At 43.0% G+C, this 11,409-nt stretch overlaps 1 protein-coding gene across 1 annotated transcript in view; it reads left to right on the top strand.

The window, feature by feature from the left end:
- Nucleotides 1–320: 320 nt before the first annotated feature.
- Nucleotides 321–11,409, top strand: part of LOC105559057 (BMP-binding endothelial regulator protein) — a 57,538-nt gene continuing 46,449 nt past the window's right edge. The window contains exon 1 of the mRNA XM_012007070.1: nt 321–569. The gene's annotated coding sequence lies outside the window, so the exon portion shown is untranslated. The remainder of the gene's footprint in view (nt 570–11,409) is intronic.

The following is an 11,409-nucleotide window of genomic DNA, read 5'->3' as shown; positions in this document are numbered from 1 at the left end:
GAAGTCGCAACGGAACTTCAGTGCAGCTGCGACGAGCAGCTGACGCGGAATCATTGAGGTTCGTAGTAGAGCTCGCGCCGCGTACGCGACACTACAGGTTGGACGGTGCTCGCGGTGGTGGAGACGGACGCGCACGCACACGGCTCTGGACCGCACGCCGCTGCCGCAGCCTCCGCGGCAGACGGCCGGAGGGATTCGCGCGTGTCCTCGTGCCCGCCGCAAATGAGCTCGCGCCGCGAGTGCGCGCGTGAGGGAAACGCTCCTGCTGCCGGTCGCGGCTACGTCTCATTGTCAGTCGCGAACAGTGCGGTGTATCGTCGTCATCATCGTGGTCATCATCATCATCATCATCATCATCATCATCATCATCATCATCGCCATCACCATCGTCGCCGTCGCTACGCGATTCCGCGGCGAGGTGCGTCGCCGGCTGTGCTCCGCGGTCACGACTCCGCGGCGACTCCGGCCCGAGACGGCAGTTGAGAGGGAACCTGCGAGAGAGCACACGGCGACAAGTGTACGAGCGAGCGAGCGAGCGAGCGGGCGCGTCGACGAGGGAATACTCGCAGGTGAGTGCAAGAGATCGCTTGTCGCGTACGCCGGGGGGTATCCGCGTCTCTCTCCGGGAACGAGATCTTCGAGGATGCGCCTTGGGACACGATACGGCCTGACGGACGGGCCGGCGGACAGAAACTGACTGTAACCACGAGAAAAGTCACTTGGAAGGGACAAAAGTGGTCAAGTACAATGAAAATACGCTTGGCGGAAAAGAAGATAAACGGGATAGGGAGTTGGATGGAAATTAAGTGTCGATACAACGTGCGAGAGTGTGGCAAGAACGAGCATCGATAGAGGAAAGTCCCCTCTTAAGAGATAACCTTCTAATATGAGATAGCAGGCTTTCAACATCCAAATTCACTCACAAATCTCTTTTTCGCAACGATTTCTGCACGATCTAACAATGAATCTTTCACTGAACAGACTTCACTCCGAGGGCAATAAATTTATGGTGGGACCAACGGACGATGCCTATTAATTTAGCAGAAATCCCGCTATCATAATAGGAACCTGTCTCGTACAAGTCACTGAAAAGAATGATGTTGCAACTGCAGCAATAATTTTCTAGGTACGAAAAAATAATCAAGATATATAAATGAGTAACCAATACTGCGAAATCGCCTATGTTTTGTGTTTAATCGACTCAAATAACAGAAACAGAATTTCTATTAAATAGCAGCTTAGTGACGCCAGTCAAGAAATCAAGAATTTTAATAAGTATAAATACGACTTGACTGGCAATTCTTTATTATTATTATAATTATAATAAAACACAACGTTTCGGCCAGTAATAATGGTCCTCTTCAGATAACATACTTACAAGAGCGTCTACAATTGTAAGAGTCGTCAGATCAGAGATGTGAAATTTAAGTTAGAAGTGAGAAATTTCGTTGTACAATGTGTCTTGTCGTCAACGTTAGAAAACAGAATGGTTATCTTCTCGCCAAGAAACGAAGAATGTGCTGGAAAACACGGGTGCTGTAGATCTTCACAGCATGAACATAGCCGATTCCGAAAAAGTTGGCCTAACAATCCATTGCCGATATATGTAAAATGCTCTGCGTATACGCGACCGATATATAAGCGGGTAATGTACTGAAGAAGGCTTAGTATAGCCGAAACGTTTACCACAATTGAAAAATAAATGGTGATATCTTTCTGAACAAACATCCACTAATGCTCGTTATTATGGCCTCTAATAATAATTGATATTTGTATTCACAACATACGAGCGGAAGAGTTGCACTCTGATTATTTTTATTGGTTATCCACACTTATATCAGAATTTCTATGTTGCCGAACGTTAGGAAGAAAATCTTTCTGTGGCGCCCATCCATTATAACGTTCGATTACAACACATAAACAGTTAGATTTCTTACAAAGGTCGTTTGAGCTACGGTACCGAAATTCATTTTTATATCATATATGCGAATGATTAATATTTATTATCGCTAGAATGTTGCTGCTATAAATTTTGCAGGCTACAAACAATTTTCTAACGGATAAAAAAACCGCGTTTAATTTTTATTGCGACACCTAGAAATCTACCTGCGTTAGTAAGATTTTTTTTTAGTGAATATGATAAAATATACTCAGCTTTCGGCGTGAGAGATAAGAGGAAATTGGAATAAAGCGGGATATAAAATGAGGAAGGAAGGAACGTGTATGATGAGGGGTAAATCGCTGACCAAAATCATGTAACAGGTCTGCCGGTTAATAATTCTTAATGTTTTTCATGAAAACAATCACGTTTAATTTGGGAGAATGGTAAAAAATGTTTTATTCAAAGTAACATTTCGAAAATCCTTGGAAACGCCACGTTGTCCCACGATTACGTGACTTTTAGGGTATATTTGAAGAGAAAATTCTCTCCCGTATACTAATATCCCAGTGGGTATTACTTTATGTTATTTATCTCGTTTATCTTATTTTATCCGTTTATAATGCCCCATCAAGGCTATGTCTAATGTCTAATGTCATAATGTCTAAACTAATGCCCAAAAAATGCCTAGTAATGCCAAGTAATGCCGCAAATCTGTACACCACAATGCCCTCAGCGGTTTATCCCTCGGTGATTAGAAATATAAAGGTTTTCGTGTTACGCCTCAAGAAGATGACTCAAACCGAAATCGTAACGTCCGCTATCGTATTTGTCGTCTTGCGTTGATTCAACGTAAAATGAAGTTAAACATGTTATCTTAACACAATGTTGTACTCTCGCGGTTTTATTTCGGTTTTTAAATATACAATTAAGGATCATTATTTTTTTTTTTACTATTCAATTACGTGCCACCAAAAACGGTGGATTCGTTAAAAAGTGACCGAGGGGGAAACCGCTGAGGGCAGAATTGTTTGGGCATTAGGCCTTGCTGGGGTATTATAAAGATAAAATAAGATAAAACAAGGTAGATAAAATAAAATAAGATAATAAGATAAAGTAATGCCCACTGGGTATTAGTGGGCACTGGTGTACAAGATTATGGTCATCGGTTTCCCCCTCGAGAGTGACGATTCGTGGCTGTCATAAAATATGCCGGCTCTACATATATTGTGATACTGAGTCAACTTGCGCTGTTGACATTTAATGAGTAATTAAAGAGCTGACATTTAAAATTCAAAGCTAGTCGGTAGCGGCCGCAGAAATTTTCCGAGTCACGCTCCCGAGGGATCTCCGCGCGACACGTATACGAAGAATTTTCTCTTAAAGTTCTCTCTAAATTTTTTGGAGTGGAATCTCTCTTTTGGAGTGAGATTTCACTCGAAGGAACAATGAAAATACTGCCAGTCCGACTGGAGTGCAATTTCACTTTTCGAAAGAGCGCCGCTATTCGCTCTTTACTTGGATTGATTCTTCAACTCTGAAAAGAGTGCTATATATGTTTTACTTTAATCGATTATTGTTAACAGTATAAAATTCATGGGCGAGAGCCTATTGTTTGTTCGCTATGATTATCGCATATAGAGTCTATATTCTAATATTCGCAGCCAGTACTGAAAATTTATATTATACCTGATGTGACAGCTTCGCTTATTCCGCTGATTGTCGCGGAAGAACCGTCCCGGCCCGTGACGGGGTCTCTCGTATGCCGGACTCTCGTGATCTTACTTACGAGTTCGGCGGCCATCTAGTAGCGGAATACCGTACTTAAGGGGTAAAACCACTCTAGAGGCTGAAAAAAGACCTAAATTTGACAATTTATTTTGGGAGTATGACAAACGGAATAGAATTTCTTGTCAGAGGGTTTATTTAACACATATTGAAGTACGAAAAAAAATTTTTTAATTGTCATTTTCATACAAAATGGCGGCGACAGAGCCCGTAGTCGAAAACAGCTTTTTTGAAAACATCGCCACGGGAGGACGGATTTCTCGGCATGTATGAGTCCTGGAACAAAAAACAAAAAAATTTATAATCTATATACAATTGACTTTGGAAGTACGTAGGGGTTTTTTTGTAAATCAATTTTTGTGGAAATGGTGCACTTTGTAAGAAATAAATCGTTGGAGCGAATGCTGGAGTGCTAACGACGAGGGGAAAACCGCTGACCAAAATCTTGTACCCCAATGCCCACTAATGCCCAGTGGGTATTGCTTTATCTTATTATCTTATTTTATCTTATTTATCTTGTTTTATCTTATTTTATCTTTATAGTGCTCCAGCAAGGCCCAATACCCAAACTAATGTCCAAAAATGCCTAGTAATGCTGCAAATCTGTACACCACAATGCCCTCAGCGGTTTTCCCCCTCGGCTAACGACTTCACTTTAAAAATGAAAGCGAAATTCTTCACTTTATGTCTTAGAGTGAAGTGGTCAGTGACACCATGATTCGAGTGAAAATTTTACTCCAAAAACTTTAGAGAGTTTATCCCGAAAATCACGCGTGACCGTGGGACAATATGGCAGAATATGAAGAATTTTATGACAGTTTTTTTGAAATTTTACCGTACGTTTTATTAGGAAAATGCATGCTAAGTATAATTACTAGTGCAATGTATGGTAAAATGTTCAAAAACTTTCATAAAATTGTTCGAAATGCCGTGGTGTCCCACAATATCATAATTTTCAGGATAAATTTGAAGAGAACATTCTTTCCGTGTAAGGACAATTAAAGCGCGGATCCTCGCGACGAGGACACGAGCGGGAAGAAAGGGAGGGAAGGGCGCCGGGAATGCGGATTATGCGGCGCGTGATGGATGGATCGGGCTGGCGGGCGGATTTTTAGCACGTGATATCACCCGGTGGAAAGCGAGTCGCGTATATAGCCGCGGGTTTACGAATCGGCTCGATCAGCAGAGACACGTGCGAGGACGCGACACGTGATTCCCCGCTCGACGACAGCGCTTCTCTAATTCGTGAGGTCTCGATTTGCATTCGCCTAACGGCAAGCGTCCGCTTCTAGGACGCACGTTTTTTTTTCTTTGCTAGACATTTATCGCCGAGTATATTTATTGTCGCCTGAGACAGAGAGCGAAAAGGGAAAGGGGAGATAGAGAGATCCTGAATTTTTTTTCTTTTATTTTATTTCTGGAGAACGGTATGCGATACGAATCGAACGGACGTCTCGAAGTCACGGCGCGTCTCTCCGGTGTTAAACGGCGAGGTGTCGGCGCCTCGCGACTTTATTCACCTTGGATTCACGAGTGCAAAATAGTCGCCGGCTCAATCGAATTTCAGGCCCGTGAGTCATCGGTTAGCGAAGTGCGGGATGAAAGTGTCGCTCTCAGCCTTTGTTTACGTCAATCGCGTTTCGGCATGCCATCGCGATGAGGCTTAGATCCGAGCGCGACAGCGCCAGCGTCAATTCTTTTCACGAAATCGTGCGGACCGCGTGCGAGAAGAGCGGGGAAATTGGCGTGGACTCGCCGGCATCAGCTGCTCAACCGACTGCGCGTGCTTAAAACTGCACCGGGGCACTTTCAAAAAAGATTGTCGCCGCCTGGCGAACAGTCCGAGTGTATTGCGTGGGTGCGAGTGGAGAAAAGAGCGCGTGATTCCGACGAGATCGCGAAATCAATCGGACAGTGCGATTTTCACTCCGGCGTAATCAACTTTCGTGACACGTCGCGTCGATTTGCGGCCGTCGGAATGTCTTATTCTTTTGCCTAGGAATAAAGTGAAAAGATCGGAGCTAGAATACAGCCGTGGCGGCTAAGATGTGTCCTTTGAAACGGGGACAGCTCGAATGTCGTTGCTACCGAACCCCGATTTATTAACTCTTTCAGCTCAGACGCTGCGGCGAGAAATATTAGTGCTGTCAGATACAAATGACATTTGCAAGTCGCACGCTCGGGATCACGCGCGCAATATATTATATCTTGAAACACTCGTAGCTGCCACTTTCTCAGCTACTCGTGTTAGTGTTTCTTTCCGACTAATTGTAAGTAAAATTGTACCTCGCGGTGACTGTGGTTTACTTTGAATAATTAACGTTTAGCAATTACAAAACGATTAGCCTTTTACCGAAATTTGGACTATATAGTTGCTAAAATTTAACTGAAATTACTAAGCCATTTCTTTGCGTGTATCTAGTAACAAATTTAGGTGGACACGGTACTGACCGAATCTTGCAACAAAATATTCGCCGTTCTCTCTGAGAAACACAAAAATTTGTATGCGAATAACTTGAAGCTTTTTACAAAGACAAAACGAAGAATAAAAGAAAAAAAGAAGTTTTATCGAATGCAATCAGCCGATTCATCCGATTGAATCTATCGAGTCACGTGAAAGATTACTGGTTTAATCGTATATCCGATCGATGGGAACCGATTAATCGATCAAGGCATAAACCACCGAGGCTCAATCGATTAATCAAACGAAATCGATAAACGGATAACAATTTAATCGATAAATCTCGCGCGACCGCTTTCGACCGCTTAAGTCGACTAATGCAAAGCACATAATGAAATGATTTCGAAACGAGTTATTTGGCTTGAATAATAACAGCACACGCGTAGAAACCTGAGGGAAATTAAGTATTAGTCGTACGGTAAAAGAGCTTATGGCAATAATAATAAAAGTCATTTCGAAAATATATCATTTGCATAGAATAAGATAATATAAAATGGATATCATCCTTTCCAGAGTTATTTTAATAGCAAGATATCAAATTGTTTTTAAAAAATAGACAAGTAAATGGAAATTAGAAACAAAAACTGAGAAATTTAGACTAGGAGAGTCAAACGCGAATTCTTGTGCGTGTCAATATATTAGTATCCTTAATACATAATTCTAAGGCCCGGTTTCACCGAACGTCGCTTAACAGTTAAACAACGTTGGTGAAACCGGACCTTGATTACAAATTCCGGACGTTTTATATTGACACGCACAAAAATCCGCATTTGACTCTCACAATCTAAATTCTTTAGTTTTTAAAATTAGTTAGACATTTAACATCCTGTCTTGGCTCTTATTCATTTATTCCTTCGACTGTGATTTCACATCGGAGCCTTATGAATTTATTAAGTTTTTAGTTTCTGTTAAATTAATTTTTGTTTATTAGTACAACCGAAAGTGTTTTACAAAACGAAGAAAACACTTGACACTTAATAAAAATCCTTAGTAATAAAATAAAATTTCAGAAAAGATTCAAGATTTACAAATTGAGCTACCTACATCTTGCCTTGTGACTCACATTGGCGGTTCTTATATATTGTTTAGTTAATAAATCCGATTCTATACGTCAGTAATTTCAATCGTAATCAACTAAATGGTCAGTCACGCGACCTGTGTGTTGTAAAAGAAATAATTATTAATACTACAATCTCGAAGATGCAACGTGCCTAGTTTCAAATTACTTGATCAATTAACTTTGGAGAAATCGTCTCAGTCCGTTTCCGTCTCGTTTTCGTTATTCGAGGCTGAAGGCAATTACGATTCGCCGCGACAACGGCGGTCCTACGGACCCGTCGGATTTGTCAAAAGACACCGCGCGTAGAATAAGCGCGGCGTCAATGTGACATGTAACGATAACCGCACGGCTCCCGATTATCCGACGCATAACTCGCGCCGAGCCGCGAAGGTGGTGCAATTATCGCGGGCGATATTTTTCAACGATTTAAAACGCCGGCGAATGTCGACGGAGCACGTCTTGCCGGGCCGCGATATCGGCTCGCTCCCATCCCTGCGGCCTACACACACACGCATGCACGCACGCACGCACGCAAGCACGCACGCACGCATATACACGCCGGGCCCTTCCTCGCCAGCAGGCACCTGTTGTGTTGTGTTGTCGTTCCATAGCGGCGTGGCTGCACGCGACAGCTCGTGCCACTTACTTCCAGTTACCTCTCGGCAGTTGCGAGCCGGCACCGGCCGCCGCTAGTTTTTATTTTATTTATATTTCTCGCGCTGAACCGACGCTGTCGCGGTAATCCCTGACATGGGGAAAGATCGAGCTTCCGACCTGCTCGCGACCTCGCCAGGTAGAGTGTAATAGAATAGATCGAGTTATCAGTGCGCGCGGGACCAAAACAACCGAATGACGGAGGTAGAAAAACAAACGCGATGCTGAAAGGGACATGTACACGCACCGGCATAAATGCTGTCCCTATCCTTGTGAGAAGCACGCACACAACTAGAGTCCCTGTAGTTGTGTGCGTGCACCTCACAAGGATAGGGACAGCACTTATACCGGTGCGTGTACACTAGGAATCATTGGTGCCTTCCCACACGAGTTTAGGCACAGGTAGAACACGTGTAAATCTATGTAAATGTATTGATATGTGCACAGATTCCTAATGTACAGTGATAGATGGGCAGAATGGCTCCAACACCTTTTTAAAAATGAGTTTAGGGACGCGCATTTAGATTCAGGTTTATGTTCCAAAACATTTTCTAGGAGAAAAGTTTTTACTCGAGAAATAGATCCGGAACGCTCAAAATGGTTTCGGAATGGCCGCCGAGTAAAATATTCCTCGGAGAAGAAGATTTTGGAACGTAACCCTGAATCTAAATGCACGTTCCTCAACTCACTAAAAGAAACAGTGTCGCAACCACTCTCTGTTCATCGCTGTACTTTGATTCGCTGCTTCCTTCCGAAGTCACAAACTGCCTTCGTTTTAGATTCCAGGGTATCGGTTTTGTTACGGGTTCCGGGAGCGCGTCTTACGAGGAGAAAGAACGGATGTACATCGTAATATCGTAATAAAGTGGAACCGCGCAAGTCTCCCTCGCGAGCACGAAAAATGCGGCTCGGAATAAGTGACGATACACATGGGCGTATCCAGATTTTTGTCTAGGGGGGGGGGGCAGAACAGGATTCACTCGTAGGTGAATTATGCAGCATAAATTAAACTACGTACTTATAAAAAAAATTTTTTATTTATATAAAAATTAATTTTCTGGAGTCCTCGGCAAATCTATTAATTATATTATTCGTAATCTCAATGGGGATCTCATTGAGTCTAGGGGGGGCAGCTGCCCCCCCCTGCCCCCCTCTGGATACGCCCATGACGATACACTCGATCTAAGGTGCCGTGGTGAATTTTGAGAAATTAAAGCTCTTTTTAACAACGAAAATACGAATCATAATGTCTTCGTCCTCACCTTCATCTTCCTCTTCCTAACGGTAAGTGACGTTGACCCGGTAAAGGAATTACCGTGTTCTCTTTACGCGTCTCGTACGTATACGTCAGATTTAAATACGACTGCAAGTAGAAATTATAGGAGAATTGACCGTTCCGGTACAGTGATGGACAGAATGGTTGCAACATTTTTTTTTAAATGAGTTTAGAAGCGCGCATTTATATTCAGGTTTACGTTCCAAAATATTTTCTCTGGGGAGAATTTTACTCGAGAAAAGATCGGAAACGCTCCAAATTGTTATTCGTCTTACATCGTACTCCGATAGATAGTACTTCATTGTTAATCCTCATTTATGTACAGTGGTGGACAGAATGGTCGCAATACTTTTTTTAAATGAGTTTTTAATTAATCTCCGAAATGGCCATCGAGTAAAATATTCTTCGGAGAGGATTTTGGAACTCTGAATCTAAACGCACGTTTCTGAACTCATTGGAAAAAAGAGTCGTAACCATTCCGTCCATCACTGTACATAAATGAGTATTAACAATAAAGTACTCTCGATCGGAGTACGATGTAAGACGATAAGCAATTTGCGACTAGAGGCGCGGACAACAGAGAGACCTGCTCGCCTCTGTTTACACTTTCTTACAATTGTCTAAGACAAAACGAAGCCAGATGCTAGATTCCGATATTACGTACAGACTCGCGAAGAGGACTCCCGCGTTCATGAAATTACGATAAGTAACGCAAGTAACGTAAGTTGACTCTCGCATAACGACAGAGAGGGGAATCCTCGCTGTGATTATACCGGATTTAATGACTGAAGAACACGGGCTCGGAGGCACGATCGAGGAGGAAAGAGATCGCGATCTCCCGAGGACGATCTCGCGAGAGCCTCGGGATCGAGCGGTCAAGGAGCACTTTACTCCGGTAAAGCCGCGCGAGTGAGGAGCATGCGAGGTCGAAGCCTTCCTTCTCTCGCTCTCGCTGTCTTCCTCCGGCTCGCTCGAGAGGAACCTGCCGCTCTGTCTCCTCGTCTCTCTTTTTCTCTCTCTTTCTCTCTCTCTCTGTTTCTCCGCGCCTTTCGATTTACACACGGTTTCTCTCTCCGGCTTAATCGCACGCGCGCGCCTCTTCCCGAGTGCGCACGAATACGCGCTTTTGTGCGACGAAGAAAAGACCCACGGCGAATTTGACCGGATTTTTCGACAAACGAAGAGAGGAAATGAGAGAACGCGCGAGATTAACGGTGCAACAATCGACTTGGCGAAAGTATAACTGTTTGCGTTTGACGAGACGCGAGATACGCTTTTAATTTGCAAAATTGAGTTTTATCTCCGTAGGTTGTGCTTGGATTTACGAACGTCGCAGTGAAATCAAAGTTGTCGCTCGCATTATCAGTCTCGGTAACTTCTATCGCGATGTCCTTCGTGGACAACACATCATCAGAACGTTGATGGAGTATAGGACGAGTATAGGGAGAGACATCAAACTTTAATAGTGACACGTAAATACATTTCATTATTTTTGCACGTACTTTTCGCTGTGCGTTGTTAACTGAAATTATTTTAAAAATTAGAACAATTGGCCTGATTGCGATTGACACAATTTGTTATCCAAAATCGAGCTATGTTTTCGACCCCATTTTACTCGATTTGCCAAAGTCACAAATCGCGCACAGTGACTTTGTCGACAAGCAGCCGGATGCACTTAAGGGCCAAGCGACCGCAAGAAGCACGAGAAATTACGAGCTTGACGTTCGTAAATCCCGGCGCTGATGTAAAAAGGAAGCGGATCGTTGTCGTTGACCCTCCATTGCTCCGCGCTCGTACTCCACGTTCCTCCAAGTAATTAACTTTCTTTTTGCAAAATTACGTCTCGACGCCATACGCAAATCTCGTAATTATTAATAGCTGATAGATATTGATATCGCTAATTGACATCTTAATGTATGTTTCAACATAGCTGATTTTTTCATTAACTTATGAGATACATAAAGATCCAAAAAAGACGTATGAACGAGGGATTCGTGGTATTACTGGGCATTATAAAGATAAAATAAGATAAATTAAGATAATAAGATAAAGTAATGCTCACTGGGCATTAGTGAGCGCTGGTGTACATTACTTTATCTTATTATCTTGTTGTATCTTATTTTATCTTCATAATGCCCCAGCAAGGCCCAATGCCCAAGCTAATGGCCAAAAATGCCTAGTAATGCCTAGTAATGCCTAGTAATGCCCAGTAATGCCGCAAATCTGTACACCACAATGCCTTTAGCGATTTCTCCCTCGGGCAGGGTGTCGGATTTGATATGGACGACTCC

Source organism: Vollenhovia emeryi, unplaced genomic scaffold (genome assembly GCF_000949405.1).
Source record: "Vollenhovia emeryi isolate VEMERY1.0 unplaced genomic scaffold, V.emery_V1.0 DF939292.1, whole genome shotgun sequence".
NCBI classification, from domain to species: domain Eukaryota; kingdom Metazoa; phylum Arthropoda; class Insecta; order Hymenoptera; family Formicidae; genus Vollenhovia; species Vollenhovia emeryi.
Note: the sequence above shows the minus strand (reverse complement) of the source record. Positions and strands in the feature narration are given on the sequence as shown.